This window comes from Neophocaena asiaeorientalis, unplaced genomic scaffold (assembly GCF_003031525.2).
Source record: "Neophocaena asiaeorientalis asiaeorientalis breed wild unplaced genomic scaffold, Neophocaena_asiaeorientalis_V1.1 scaffold669, whole genome shotgun sequence".
NCBI classification, from domain to species: Eukaryota; Metazoa; Chordata; class Mammalia; order Artiodactyla; family Phocoenidae; genus Neophocaena; species Neophocaena asiaeorientalis.
In genome coordinates this window covers 2,274,632-2,289,173 of record NW_020174694.1, presented here as the reverse complement: position 1 = coordinate 2,289,173, position 14,542 = coordinate 2,274,632, and positions in this window count along the sequence as shown.

The following is a 14,542-nucleotide window of genomic DNA, read 5'->3' as shown; positions in this document are numbered from 1 at the left end:
TTTTCTTTATTCTGCTCTGCAGTAGTTATTTCCACTATTTTATCTTCCAGGTCACTTATCCGTTATTCTGCCTGAGTTATTCTGCTATTGATTCCATCTAGAATATTTTTAATTTCATTTATTGTGTTGTTCATCATTGCTTGTTTTATCTTTAGTTCTTCTAGGTCCTTGTTAAATGTTTCTTGCATTTTGTCTATTCTATTTCCAAGATTTTGGATCATCTTTACTATCATTATATATTTCTGAATTCTTTTTCAGGTAGACTGCCTATTTCTTCTTCATTTGTTAGGTCTGGTGGGTTTTTATCTTGCTCCTTCATCTGCTGTGTGTTTTTCTGTCTTCTCATTTTGCTTATCTTACTGTGTTTGGGGTCTCCTTTTTGCAGGCTGCAGGTTCGTAGTTCCCGTTGTTTTTGGTGTCTGTCCCCAGTGGCCAAGGTTGGTTCAGTGGGTTGTGTAGGCTTCCTCATGGAGGGGACTAGTGCCTGTGTTCTGGTGGATGAGGCTGGATCTTGTGTTTCTGGTGGGCAGGTCCACGTCTGGTGGTGTGTTTTGGGGTGTCTGTGGACTTATTATGATTTTAGGCAGCCTTTCTGCTAATGGGTGGGGTTGTGTTCCTGTCTTGCTTGTTGTTTAGCATAGGGTGTCCAGCACTGTAGCTTGCTGGTCGTTGAGTGAAGCTGGGTGTTGGTGTTGAGATGGAGATCTCTGGGAGATTTTCGGCGTTTGATATTACGTGGAGCTGGGAGGTCTCTTGTGGACCAGTGTCCTGATGTTGTCTCTCCCACCTCAGAGGCACAGCACTGACTCCTGTGTAGCACTAAGAGCCTTTCATCCACACGGCTCAGACCATGGTGCTGCTTTTGACGCTCGTCTCCTCAGCAGCAGCGGATCTCACACTCTAAGGTATGTTTTTAAAGCGTACAGTAATACTGACTATGGAGATGGCAACATTTATTCATGCAACCAATATATCCTGAGTGGCCATTGTATGCCAGACACTGTGTGAGGCCGTGGGCTAGGTGCTGGGAATAAAACCGAAAAAACTATAAAGACTCTCCAAGTAGCATAGGAGACATATTACTGTGTAATATTTGTGCTGTGCTTTCAGTATTAACCATGGTGTTTGTGTTGGGATAGATGCTAGAAAACTCAAAGGCAAAGCAGAAAGGCATAGGCTGCTTGATTTTAAGCTCTGTCACTTACTCTACGTAAATTTTCAGGCCTGCTTTACCTCATCTGCAAGATAATGATATTAATTGTACATACTTCATGTATTTGTGTCATAATTAAATGAGGTAATATAGGTAAGCATTTAAAATAGTGCTTGGGGCTTCCCTGGTGGCACAGTGGTTAAGAATCCGCCTGCCAGTGCACGGGACACAGGTTCGAGCCCTGGTCCGGTAAGATCCCACATGCCACGGAGCAGCTAAGCTCATGTGCTACAACTACTGAGCCTGCACTCTGGAGCCTGAGAGCCACAACTACTGAAGTCTGTGCGCCTAGAGCCCATGCTCTGCAACAGTAGAAGCCACCGCAGTGAGAAGCCCACACACCACAATGAAGAGTAGCCCCCATGTGCCGCAACTGGAGAATGGCCCACACGCAGCAATGAATACCCAATGTAGCCAAAAATAAATAAATAGATAGATAGGTAAATAGCTAAATCAAAAATAAAATAGTGCCTGACGTATAGAAGCATTCAGTAAAGTCAGGCAAAATATAATCCAGGATATGCTGTGATAGAAAGGCTCCTGAAGCAGTGTGTGAGTTCAACAGTAAAGAGTTCTATGCTCGATTAGTAATGTCTGCAGTGAGTATGAGGGTGGAGAGTTATGGTGTATGTGCCACTTTTATATATCTTCTCTGTGCTGTCCCTTACTGTGCAGTTAAAGAAGCTGAAACACAGACAAATTAAAACATATAACTAAGATGACATACTTACAGAGGAACAAAGCTAGAATTATCATTCACACCCCTATGCCAATTTTCTTAGCCCAACAAATCATCTACTACTTGTAAAGAAATGATTTTCAGACAAGGCTATACAAGTAGTTTCTCAAAGAAGAGAAAAGTTTTACCAACTATCCAGAGGAACTAAAATAGAGAAGAATTAGAGAATAATGTACCAGATTTGCTGGATTTATATGTTTTAGAGATGAGTTAAGAGTTAATTGTTGAGTTGGCTGTTTACAAATTATATTCTTTTTCATTTTACTGGTGACTTTTGAACATAACTAGTTAAATTTCACCTAAAGTTATGTTCATCCACTTTTCCATAGCACCATTCAAATCAAGTGCATAAGAATTTCTGTAGTCACAGCAAAGTATACAGACTGGTTGGTTCTAATGTGTAGGTTTGTGTAAGCTGGAAACCTTGAAACAACACACTATTTTTTTCAAATTAAGACATATTTACTAATAGATCTAGGTAGGAAATTAAAGGAATCCATTAAACCTAGTCATCGAATCTTTATCTACTCCTGTGTTCACAGAAGAAATAGTTTCTTCTTTCTTTGTAGCTGGGGAAATTAAGACACAGAAAAGTGAATTTTCTGTGAAATGAGCCACGATAAGCAAAAATAAACCCATGAGAACTGGCTTCTCCTCCAGTGTGCTAATTGTGCAGCCTCTTACAAGTTGCCCTACATTCGGCTTTTGGCAGAAAACATGCAGAATTCAAGGGTGAACATTTCTAAGACAAGAGGATTATGTCTCTTTGTTTTGGAGACAAAGAGAAATTGTAGCATATAGTGCTGTCAACATGCGGAGCTCCAGCTTTTTTAGCTTGTAGTATGATAACGCAGCTGATATTGTCATGTACACAGTGGGTGCCAACGAATTGTTATTAAATTCAAGTGAATAAGGAGTGCTACTGGATTTAAAAGATGAACAAACATTTTTACTTCATTAAAAAGTAGCGAAGAGCAAAGCAACCTGTTCTGGGATCCACAGGATTTTTGAACTCATTTAGGGATAGATATTTGGTGAATACACACACACACACACACACACACACAAATAGAAGAATGTGCTGAGTCATAGCAGAAATTCTGTATAAAATAAAACCTTACTAAATATTAAAGAGTGAGAATTTCAATAAGGAAAAATTAACAGAAGTGGATGGATTAAATAGGTTCCTTATTACTCTTAGATTCACAAGGCGTAGAAACATAAACACCAAGAACAAAAACAAAAATCCCCAAAGTCACATATATTGGGTTGGGCCACAAGTTCGTTCGAAACCCGAAGGAATTTTTTTGGCCAACCCAGTAGTTACTGACTGGTTTTTTTTTGGCTGCCTTGCATACATTTCCTTTTCATCTCATCCTCCTGTGTTTACTTTGGGGGAGTTATCCTTCCCCACAGCATGTATAGTTTTGAAGGGAGGCTCATTCCAGGTGTCCACTCCCCATAGTAGAAATGAGGGTACCACCAGGGCTGTCATGTGACATCAGCTTAGCCAATCAGATTCTGTCTCCTGGGATGCTGGATCATCAGCAGCGCTGTGACGATGGTGGCTTGTTGTGTCCGCTGGCTTTGAACCATCCTTGTGCTTCCTGCTACTTGTCCATCTATCCCTTTCCAACTCAAGTCTCTGCCAGCTTTCTTCATTTTATTAACATCCTTATTGAGGTATAATAAACCTACAATACAGTACACATATTTTAAGTATACATTTTGATAAGTTTTAACATATGTAGACATCCGTGAAATCATCACCACCATCAATATCCATCTCCCTCAAAGTTTCCTGTGCCCCTTGGTCATCCCTACTTTCTCCTCCTCCTTACCCCCTATTCCTTAGGCAACCGCTGATCTTCAGTCACTTTGGATTAGTTTGCATATCCTGACATTTTATATGGATAGAATCATACAAAATGAGTTTTTGTCTGTCTTCTTTCACTCAGCCTAAGTATTTTGAGGTTCATCCATGTTGTAGCAAATATCAATGGTTTATTCCTTTTTATTGCCGAGTAGTACCCCATTGTATAGATATACAACAGTTTGTTTGTTCATCTATTGATAGATATTTGAGTTACTTCAAGTTTTAGGGTATTAGAAGTGAAGTTGCTGTGATCATTCACGTACTGTATTTTGTATGGACATACGCTTTTATTTCTCTTGGATAAACACCTGTGAATGGAATGCCTACATCAGGTGACAGGTGTATATTTTAAAAATTAAGAAATTCCAAGATGGTTATGCCATTTTATATGCCCATCAGAAGTGTTTGAGGGTTACACTTCTTTCAGTAACACCTGGTATGGTCAATCTTACTAATTTTAGCTAGTCTACTAAGTGAGTAAGGCCATCTCACCATGGTTATAATTTGAATTTCCCTGATGACTAAGAATAATTAGTCAATCTTACTAATGTAACTAGTCTACTAAGTGTGTAGTGCCGTCTCACTGTGGTTATAATTTGAACTTCCCTGATGACTAAGAATAATGAGTATTTTTCATGGGCTTATTTTCAATCCATATATCATCCTTGGTGAAGTATATGTTCAAACCATTTGCCCATTTATTAGGTTGTGTTTTTTCTTACTGAGTTTTGAGAGTTCTGTATTTATTCTGGATGCAAGTTTTTTTGTTTGTTTTTTCATCATGTGTGTAATGTGCACATATTTTCTCACAGTCTTTGACTGTCTTCATTTTTCTTAACAGTGTCTTTCTAAAGTACAAATGTTTTACTTTTGACAAAGTCCAGTTGAGCAAATATTCTTTTAATGACTTGTGCTTTTGGTGTCATATCTAAAACATTTTTGACAAAACTTTAGGCAAAATTTCTTGATGAAGTAACCCCTCTGTCATCATGAAATAGCTTGCTTTATCCTTTGTAATACTTTTTGCTCTGAAATCTACTTTGTCTGATATTGATATAGCCACTTCAACTTTCTTTGAACTACGTTTGGCCTGTTATATTTCTTCATCCTTCTACTTTAAATCTTTATGTGTCTTTAAATTTAAATTGCCTTATCTCTTTTATCCAGAACTAAAATCTCTTCTTTCAATTGGGGTATCTAGGCCATTTACATTTAATTTGATTATTGATATAATTAGGGATTAAATCCATCATCTTGCTATTTGTTTTCTCTTTATAGCATCTGTTCTTTGTTCTCTTTTTCCTCTTTTATTCTACTTTAGTTTCTTTACTGGCTTATTAACTGTGACTCTTTGTTTTGCTAATTTAGTAATTGTTTTAGGGCTTAATAGTGTGTGTATTTACTTTATCACAGTCTACTTCTAAGTGATATTGCATCATTTAATGTATAGTATGAACAGCTTATTTACATTTCCATTTTCCCTTCCTGGCCTCTGTGCTATTGTCAGATATTTTACTTTCATATATATCATAACCCAACACTATGTAGTAATTGTTTTGTGTCAATAGTTAATAACATTTAAAATTTTTTAATTAAAAAGAAATCTTCTATGTTTGACCATATGGTTATGATTTCCTTTCCATTGCTCTTCATTTCTTTCTGTTGATCCACATTTTATTCTGGAATCATTTTCTTTCTGTTCAAAGAATTTCTTTTAAATTTCTTGTAGGGTGGATCAGCTAGTGATATATTCCTTTAGCTTTTGTAGTTTTGAAAAAGTCTTTATTTTACCTCCATTTTTGAAGGGTGACTTCATTGGGTACAGAATTCTAAGCTGATGGTTTTTCCCTTTCATGACTTTAAGGATATTGCTCTTCTTCTTTGCATTGTTGCCAATGAGAAACAATATTCCTTTGTTTACAACATGTCTTTCTTCTCTGGCTGCTTTTTTTGCGGTACATGGGCCCCCCACTGCCGCGGCCTCTCCCGGCGCGGAGCACAGGCTCCAGACGCACAGGCCCAGCGGCCATGGCCCACGGGCCCAGCCGCTCCACGGCATGCGGGATCCTCCCGGACCGGGGCACAAACCCGCGTCCCCTGCATCGGCAGGCGGACTCTCAACCACTGCGCCACCAGGGAAGCCCTGGCTGCTTTTTATATGTTCTCTTTTTCACTAGTTTTGAGTGTTTTGATTATGATGTACTTGGTGGAGTTTTCTTCATGTTTCTTGTTATTGAGGGTCCTTGAACTTCTTGGATCTATGGTTTTATAGTTTTCATCAAAGTTAGAAACTTTTCACTAATTGTTTCTTCAAATATTTTTTTCCATTCCTCTCTTTCTCATCTCCTTTGGGGACTCCAAGGACATGTTACTAGGTTCACGAAATTGTCTCACAACTTGCTAGTGCTCTTCCTGTATTTCGTTTTGCAAGGTGTATCTTGCTATGGCTTCAAGCTCATTAATAGTCCCTTCTGTCACATCTTATCTGCCTTTAGTCCTTTCTAATTTATGTTTTATTTCACATGTTCAGTTTATTTTTCTATGCCTTCCGTGTTGTAACTGTTTGAACATATGGGATACATTATAATGAGTTTTCATGTTCTTGTCTGATAATTCTAATATCCACATCAGTTCTGGGTCAGTTTTTATTATTTTCCTTCTCTGCGTTCTACATCATATTTTCCTACTTCTTTGCATGACTTGTAATGTTTTGTTGGATGCTGGACTCTGAATTTTAGCATGCTGCATGTGGATATTTATTTATTCAATATAAGTGTTCTTGAACTTTATTCTGTAAGATACTAAAGTTGCTTGGAAAGATTAATCCTTTTGTGCAGATGTTTACTATCTCTGTAAGGAGCCAAATAGTATATATTTTGGGCTTTGTGGGCTATACATGATCTCTGTTGAGTATTCTTTATATTTTGTTTTCTTAAAACTCTTGAATAATGTAAAAAAGTTTTGACACATTACTAGCCAGCAGGCCATAAAAAAATAGGCCATGATCTGGATTTGGTCCACAGGCCATAGTTTATTGACACCTGCCTTTCAGTCTTACTTTTCTGAGTTGTTCAGCAGGACTGAAGCAGAACTCCGTCTAGATCTTACCCTTCACTACTGAGGCAAAACCATTCTATAGATTCTACTCATAAGGTTTCAGTCAGTCAGAACTGGCACTGATTCCATGTTCCGTGTTTACTGTTTTGTGAATATTTCCGGTGGGAGGGTAAATCAGGTACTGTTACTCCATCTTGGTCAGAAGCAGAAATCTTTCTAGTTTTCTTCTGATTCTGCCATTTCTCTAACAATTCTGCAAGGCTGTATGATTCTTCCAATAGATTTCCTTATGCTAAGTTGAACAGAGTGATTTCTGTAGCTCGTAAGCAAGACCTAAGCAGATACAATATATCAGGAGTGTCTGATTAAGGTAATTGTGTTGTACTCTGTGGGGAAAAGAAAAACTGCATTGGTCTCTTGCTGCCCTGCAGAAAGTTGGGGTTTTGTTTTGGTTTGGGATTTTCTTTTTTTATTTCTTTTTTTTGCTTGTGAGAATATAAACTGTGCTTTTAAAGAGTATCATGTAAGGTTTTAATTAAACATTGAAATTTACACAAATTTTATGCAAATTTATGTATATGAAACACATAACTATCACTAAGTATGCGCCGAATATCATATCTTCTCAATGAAGTGATAAAAATCTGTAGAAATCCTGCTGGTTCTCCTTGTGATGACTTTAGAAGATCACAGAACTTCAAGGATTGCAGAAACCTGAAGAACATTATTTCTGCCCTGTCAAGGGCCACAGTCATTTAAGAAACCAACCTCTAAGCTCTGTAACAGACAACTCATTTTTTTAAAGAGATAAAACCTGGAATCTGTTTTTTTTCCCATTATATTCACATGTTCAAAATGAAACCAGTTAAAGTCAGAGCTTTAAGTTAGGATTTTAAAAAGGGAATAGAAATTGTAATGCCCTTCCATTGTTGAAGGCATCTGGCAGACGATGACAATAAGCGTCTGAAGGTGAGACGTTAAAGAAGAAGGTCAAGTCTATAACAGTGCTTACGTGAAGCCATGACAACCTTGATTTACTGATGAAGCGTAGAATGGAATATATAATGGAGGATCAGAAACCTATATTTAAGAGAATTCTCTAACAGATAGGTAGCCACCTGCACCAATATCTCCATTGACAGTACCAGACTGTTCCCTGATGTCACACTAACCCCTGGTACTCTGGTTTACTGTCCTGAGCCTGCTCCTGGGCAGCCTGTTGTTTCAGGGGCAGTGACACTCTTGGAGCACATCTTATTCAAGGGTGGAGCCAATGATGGACCTGCTGGTGTAGCTCATACTGTCCAGTTGACAGTATTCTGCTATTACCAGGAGGCTTTGGGATGCTTGGAATTTCTGACTGAGTTGCTGCTGGTTTTGCCTGACTTCTACTGCATGAACAGGGCTCTGGAAGGGAGCTTCCAGACCCTGAGGTTTCCCTTCTCAGACCCTGTGGTCACCTGCTGACTTTGTGGTTACCTGCGTTACAGCACTTTGTTGCTGGGCCTCCTGTTGCTGACTATGAGGCTGTGTCCAACCAAAATTAAGAGTGTGACCAGGACCACTAGGAAAAAAACCTTCAAGTGCAGTCAAGGGGGTCTAGGAGGGAAGGACTGTGCATCTTTGCACAGTACAGTTGTCAAACCGGGGACATAGTGAGACTCAAAGACCCTGCTCTGTCCCCAGATTCATGTCATCAAGAGAGTCAGCCAGCAGCATTGGAGTCATCCATTTATCGCCTACCTGACGGGTTCTCCTGTTTTCCTTTCAAACATTACTCTTCCGGGGCTTCCCTGGTGGCACAGTGGTTGAGAGTCCGCCTGCCGATGCAGGGGACACGGGTTCGTGCCCCGGTCCGGGAAGATCCCACATGCTGGCTGGGCCCGTGAGCCATGGCCGCTGAGCCTGCGCGTCCGGAGCCTGTGCTCCGCAGCGGGAGAGGCCACAACAGTGAGAGGCCCGCGTACCGCAAAAAACAAAAACAAAAGCAAACATTACTCTTCCTATTGAGATGTGTGCCTGTGTACCCATCATCAGCCCTCATCTCTTGTAGCAATAAAACATCCCTTAACCTTACCATACAAAAAAAATTAGAAAAGATTTGGTCAGGAAAAGAAATAAAAATTCCTTATAATTCCACCATTCAAAGGAAATAATTTTAATAATTCCAAATCTGTACTCTGCCTTTTCCATATATGTAGTCTGTATTTACATATGCATATGTATATATCTGTATCTATAACTAACCCCTTTTTTCCCAATAGAATTAACTTGGTTTTTTTCTAATTTTTTTGTGGTAAAATACACATAACATTAAATTAGCACCTTAACCATTTTAAGTGTCCAGTTTGGCGGGATTAGGTGCATTCATAATATCATAATGTTGTGCAACCATCTTTGCCATCCATCTCCCTAATTCTTTTCATCTTGTAAAACTGAAATTCAATACCCGTTAAATAATTATTCTCCATCCCCCTCTCCCCCAAGCCCCTGATGACGACCATTTTACTCTCTGTTTCTATGATTTTTGACTACTCTAAGTATTTCATTGAAGTGGAATCACACAGCGTTTTCTTTTTTGTAACTGGTTTAGTTCATTTAGCATAATATACTCAAGGTTTATCCATGTTGCAGCGTATGTCAGAATTGCCTTTCTTGGTGGGGCTGAATAATACTCCTTTGCCGTATATACCATACTTTCCTTATCCATTCGTACACCCAGGGACACCTGGGTTGCTTCCACATTTTAGCTATTATGTATAACGCTGCTATGAACAAACACTGGTGTACAGGTATCTCTCTGAGACCCTGCTTTCAACCCTTTGGATATATACCCCAAAATGGAATTGTTGGATCATGTGGCAATTCTATTTTTAATTTTTTGAGGAGCTGCCACACTATTTTCCACAGCAGCTACACCATTTTATGTTCTTACCAAAAGCGCACAAGGGTTCTAATTTCTTTACACCCTCACCAACACGTTATTTTCTGCCTTTTTTTCATAGTAGCCATTCTAATATGTGCGAAGTGGTATCTCATTGAAGTTCTGATTTACATTTCTGTAATGATTAATAGCGTTGAGCAACTTTTCACATACTTACTGAACATTTGCCTATCTTTTTTTTGAGAAATGGGTATTCAAGCCCTTTTCCCATTTTGGAATCAGGTTGGTTTTTGTTGTTGAGTTTTTAAAGTTCTCTATATATTCTGGCTATTAATCCTTTATCAGATATACGATTTGAAAATATATTCTCTCATTTTATGCATTTCCTTTTTAGTCTGCTGATAATATCTTCTGATGCATGAATTTTTAAAATTTCTTAATTGGAAGCCCAATTTGTCTATTTTTTTCTTTTGTTGCCTATTGTCTTTGATGTCATATCCAAGAAATCGCTGATAAATCCAATGTTATGAAGTTTTCCCCTATGTTTTCTTAAAACTTTTATAGTTTTAGGTCTTACACTTAGGTCTTTGATCTACTTTGAGTTAATTTTCGTATACAGTGTTAGGTAGGAATCTAACTTTATTCTTTTGCATATGGATATTCAGTTTTCCCAACGATGTTTGTTGAAAAGACTGTCCTTTCCCTATTAAGTGGCACCCTATGAAAAATCATTTGACCATATAGGCAAGAGTTGATTTCGGGGTCTCTGTTCTATTCCATTGATCTTTGTCTGTATTTATGCCAGTACCACACTGTTTTGATTACTATAACTTTGCAGTAAGTTTTGAAATCAGGAAGTGTAAGTTCTCCACCTATGTTCTTCTTTTTCAGTATTGTTTTGCTTATTTGGGGTCCTTTGAGATTCCACATGAATTTTAGGATGGATTTTTTCTACTTCTGCAAAAAAAAAAAAAGGCCATTGAAATTTTCATAGGGATTGCATTGAATCTGTAGATAAATTCGGGTAGTATTGACATCTCAGCAATTTGGAGCCTTCCAATCCATGATATGGGATGTGTTTCTATTTATTTATGTCTTATTCAACTTCTTTCAGCAATGTTTCATAGTTTTCATTGTACAAATTTCTCACCTCCTTGATTAATATGTTTTATTTTTAATGTTATTGTAAATGGAATTATTTTATAATTTCCTTTTCAGTTTGTTCATTGTTAGCATATAGAAATGCAACTGATTTTTGCATGTTAACTTTTTATCCTGCTACTTTGCTGAAATAATTCATTGGTTTTAACTTTTTTTGTGGAATCTTCAGACTTCTCTACATATAAGAATATATCATCTACAAACAGAAATAATTATCTTTTTCTCCAATTTAGATGTCTTTTCCTTCTTTCTTACATTTTTTTTTTTGACTAATTACTCTGGCTAAAATTCTGATACTATTTTGAATAAAAGTGGCAAAAGTGAGCATCATTACCTTATTCCTCATCTTAGAAGAAAAGCTTTCAGTCTTTTACTGTTGAGCATGATGTTTGCTGTGGGCTTTTCATACATGACTTTTATTGTGTTGATGTAGTTTACTTTAATTCCTAGTTTGTTGAGTGTGTATCTCATGAAAGGGTTTTGAATTTTGTCAAATGCTCTTTCTGCATCAATTAAGATGATCATGTGTATTTTCTTCCTTTGTTCTGTTGATGTGGCATATTATGTTGATCAATTTTCATATGTTGAACCATCCTTGCATTCTAGGAATAAATCCCATTTGGTCATGTCGTATAATCCTTCTAATTTGCTGTTGAATTCTGCTTGCTAGTGTTTTGTTGAGGATTTTTGCATCAGTGTTCCTAAGGGATATTGGTCTTTAGTTTCCTTTTCTTCTAGTATCTTTGTGTAGCTTTGGTTTCTTTCATGGTAATGCTAGCCTCATAGAATGAGTTAGGAAGTATTTTCTCCTCATCAGTATTTTGGAAAAATTGGGGCAGGATTGAAGTTTGGTTTGTTTGTTTTATTTTTTGTGGTATGCGGGCCTCATTTCTTTCATGGTAATGCTAGCCTCATAGAATGAGTTAGGAAGTATTTTCTCCTCATCAGTATTTTGGGAAAATTGGGGCAGGATTGAAGTTTTTTTTTGTTTGTTTGTTTGTTTTTTTGCGGTACGCGGGCCTCTCACTGTTGTGTCCTCTCCCGTCGCGGAGCACAGGCTCCGGACACGCAGATGTATGCGGGCCTCACACTGTTGTAGCCTCTCCCGTTGCGGAGCACAGGCTCCGGACACGCAGACTCAGCGGGCATGGCTCATGGGCCAGCCGCTCCGCAGCATGTGGGATCTTCCCGGACTGGGGCACGAACCCGCGTCCCCTGCATCGGCAGGCAGACTCTCAACCACTGCACCACCAGGGAAGCCCTGAAGTTTCTTTTGATTTATTTTTTCTTTTGATTGGAGAGTTTAATCCATTTCTGTTTCTTTGTATGCTTTGTGATTTTTTTGGTTGAAAACTGGGTATTTGAACCAAATTATGTGATAACTCTAGAAATCAGATTCTCCCCCTTCTCCAGGGGTTGCTGTTTTTTGTTAGTGTTTTGTTTATTGATCTTGGTTTTGATTGTTATAGGCTGTCTCTGTGCCAAGTATCAGCTTAAAGTGTAAACTTAAGTCTTCTTTTTTAGCCTGCCCCTTTCCCTGTCCATCTGCAGTCACCAACTTTCTAATATTCCCCATACATGCAGTTGCTTTTCAGTGTCTAGTCTTTAACGTCTGGTTCCCAAAAGGGGAAAAAGAGAAAAATAAATGGGAGGGGGAAGAGTGCTGACCCTTTAATTACACTGGAAGTCATTTCAGCTGAATGGGGAGGGGCTCGTAACAGTGGGGAGAGGTACAACCACAATGGCCACCTGCCTCTTTGTCTGTACCTCAGACAAAGGTCTGATCAGAGGCAGCACTCAATGATCACAGTACAGATTCTTGATATTTGGAAGACAATATCCAATCCGTTTTGCCCATCCTGGCTCCTGCAAGCAGTGATCAGGTTGATCTTGGAACATGAGCACAGCTGCCTGCTGCATGGCTAGGGATGGGGGATGGGTAGCAGCTACTGCGCTAAAAGCTGAAATTGACCAAAATGAACAGCAATGATTCACTGTGCAAGCCTATCCTGGAAGTTAGAAGCCTTCAATAGATGCTAGAGTTCCAGAAGAGTTATATCAGATTCTGCCAGTGCAATTGTAGTCTAGATGGAGAGACAGCTTCCTTGTGCTTCCTACTGGGCATCTTCCCAGAATCCTTTTACTTGCTTTTAAGCTTAATACACAGTGACATTGTTTCATTTGAAATGTATATGTTTATATTGTCATGTTTGATGACTATATAGTACTCAGTTTTCTAGATCAGAGGTGAAAAATTTCTTCTATAAAGGGTCAGATAACAAATATTTCAGGCTTTGCAGACGGCACATGGTCTCTATTGATGGTGCCTCCACTGCTGCTGCTTTTTCTTCTTACTTTTCTTCCTTTTTCTATACAACATAAAAAATGTAAAGGCTATTCTTAGCTCAAGGGCCATCATCTGCATATGCTATAAATTATAGGCTAAATAATAAGGTTTTTCCTTTTATTCACTACCATAAGCATCATTATTATATGAAAGTGAAACAGGTAATAGTTATAGAATAGCACAATTTGTTTCATCTTCTGCTTCCAGCCTTTACATCATTTTACTGATGATTAGAATTTCCTCAATAGCCAGGAGATGGAAGCAACCTAAGTGTCCATCATCGGATGAATGGATAAAGAAGATGTGGCACATATATACAATGGAATATTACTCAGCCATAAAAAGAAACGAAATTGAGTTATTTGTAGTGAGGTGGATGGACCTAGAGTCTGTCATACAGAGTGAAGTAAGTCAGAAAGAGAAGGACAAATACCGTATGCTAACACGTATATATGGAATCTAAGACAACAAACAAACAAACAAACAAATACGGTCATGAAGAACCTAGGGGTAAGACGGGAATAAAGACACAGACCTACTAGAGAATGGACTTGAGGATATGGAGAGGGGGAAGGGTAAGCTGGGACAAAGTGAGAGAGTGGCATGGACATATATACACTACCAAACGTAAAATAGATAGCTAGCGGGAAGCAGCCACATAGCACAGGGAGACCAGCTCGGTGCTTTGTGACCTCCTGGAGGGGTGGGATAGGGAGAGTGGCAGGGAGGGAGACGCAAGAGGGAAGAGATATGGGAACATATGTATATGTATAACGGATTCACTTTGTTATAAAGCAGAAACTAACACACCATTGTAAAGCAATTATACTCCAATAAAGATGTTAAAAAAAAAAAAAAAAGAATTTCCTCACTAAGCTAGACCTGTTTTCCTGCTTGCTCTAAACTTTATTAACTTGCTGCAAAAAAAGTTACAATAGACTCTTTCAGTGATTAATTCAACATACATTTACTTAGAGCCCGCTAAGTGCACTGCAACGCACTGGCAGTCAACTTGATCACTAGTTTCAGTAGCATGAGCCCTCAGTTCAAAACGCAGTTTATTAGAAGCATCGTTCAAGCTCTGCTTTGTACTGCATTTTGTAGAACAGCTTTAACTTGGGATGGATCTTAGGATTTTGACACTATAAGCTTTTTGAGGAAATGTTGTCCAAAAAAATGAGGTAGTGAAGAGTGAAATTTAACATGTTGATTTCCTTAATAACCTTTCTGCCCTTAAGGTAACTGCAGGTTACTTTCTGCTGCGA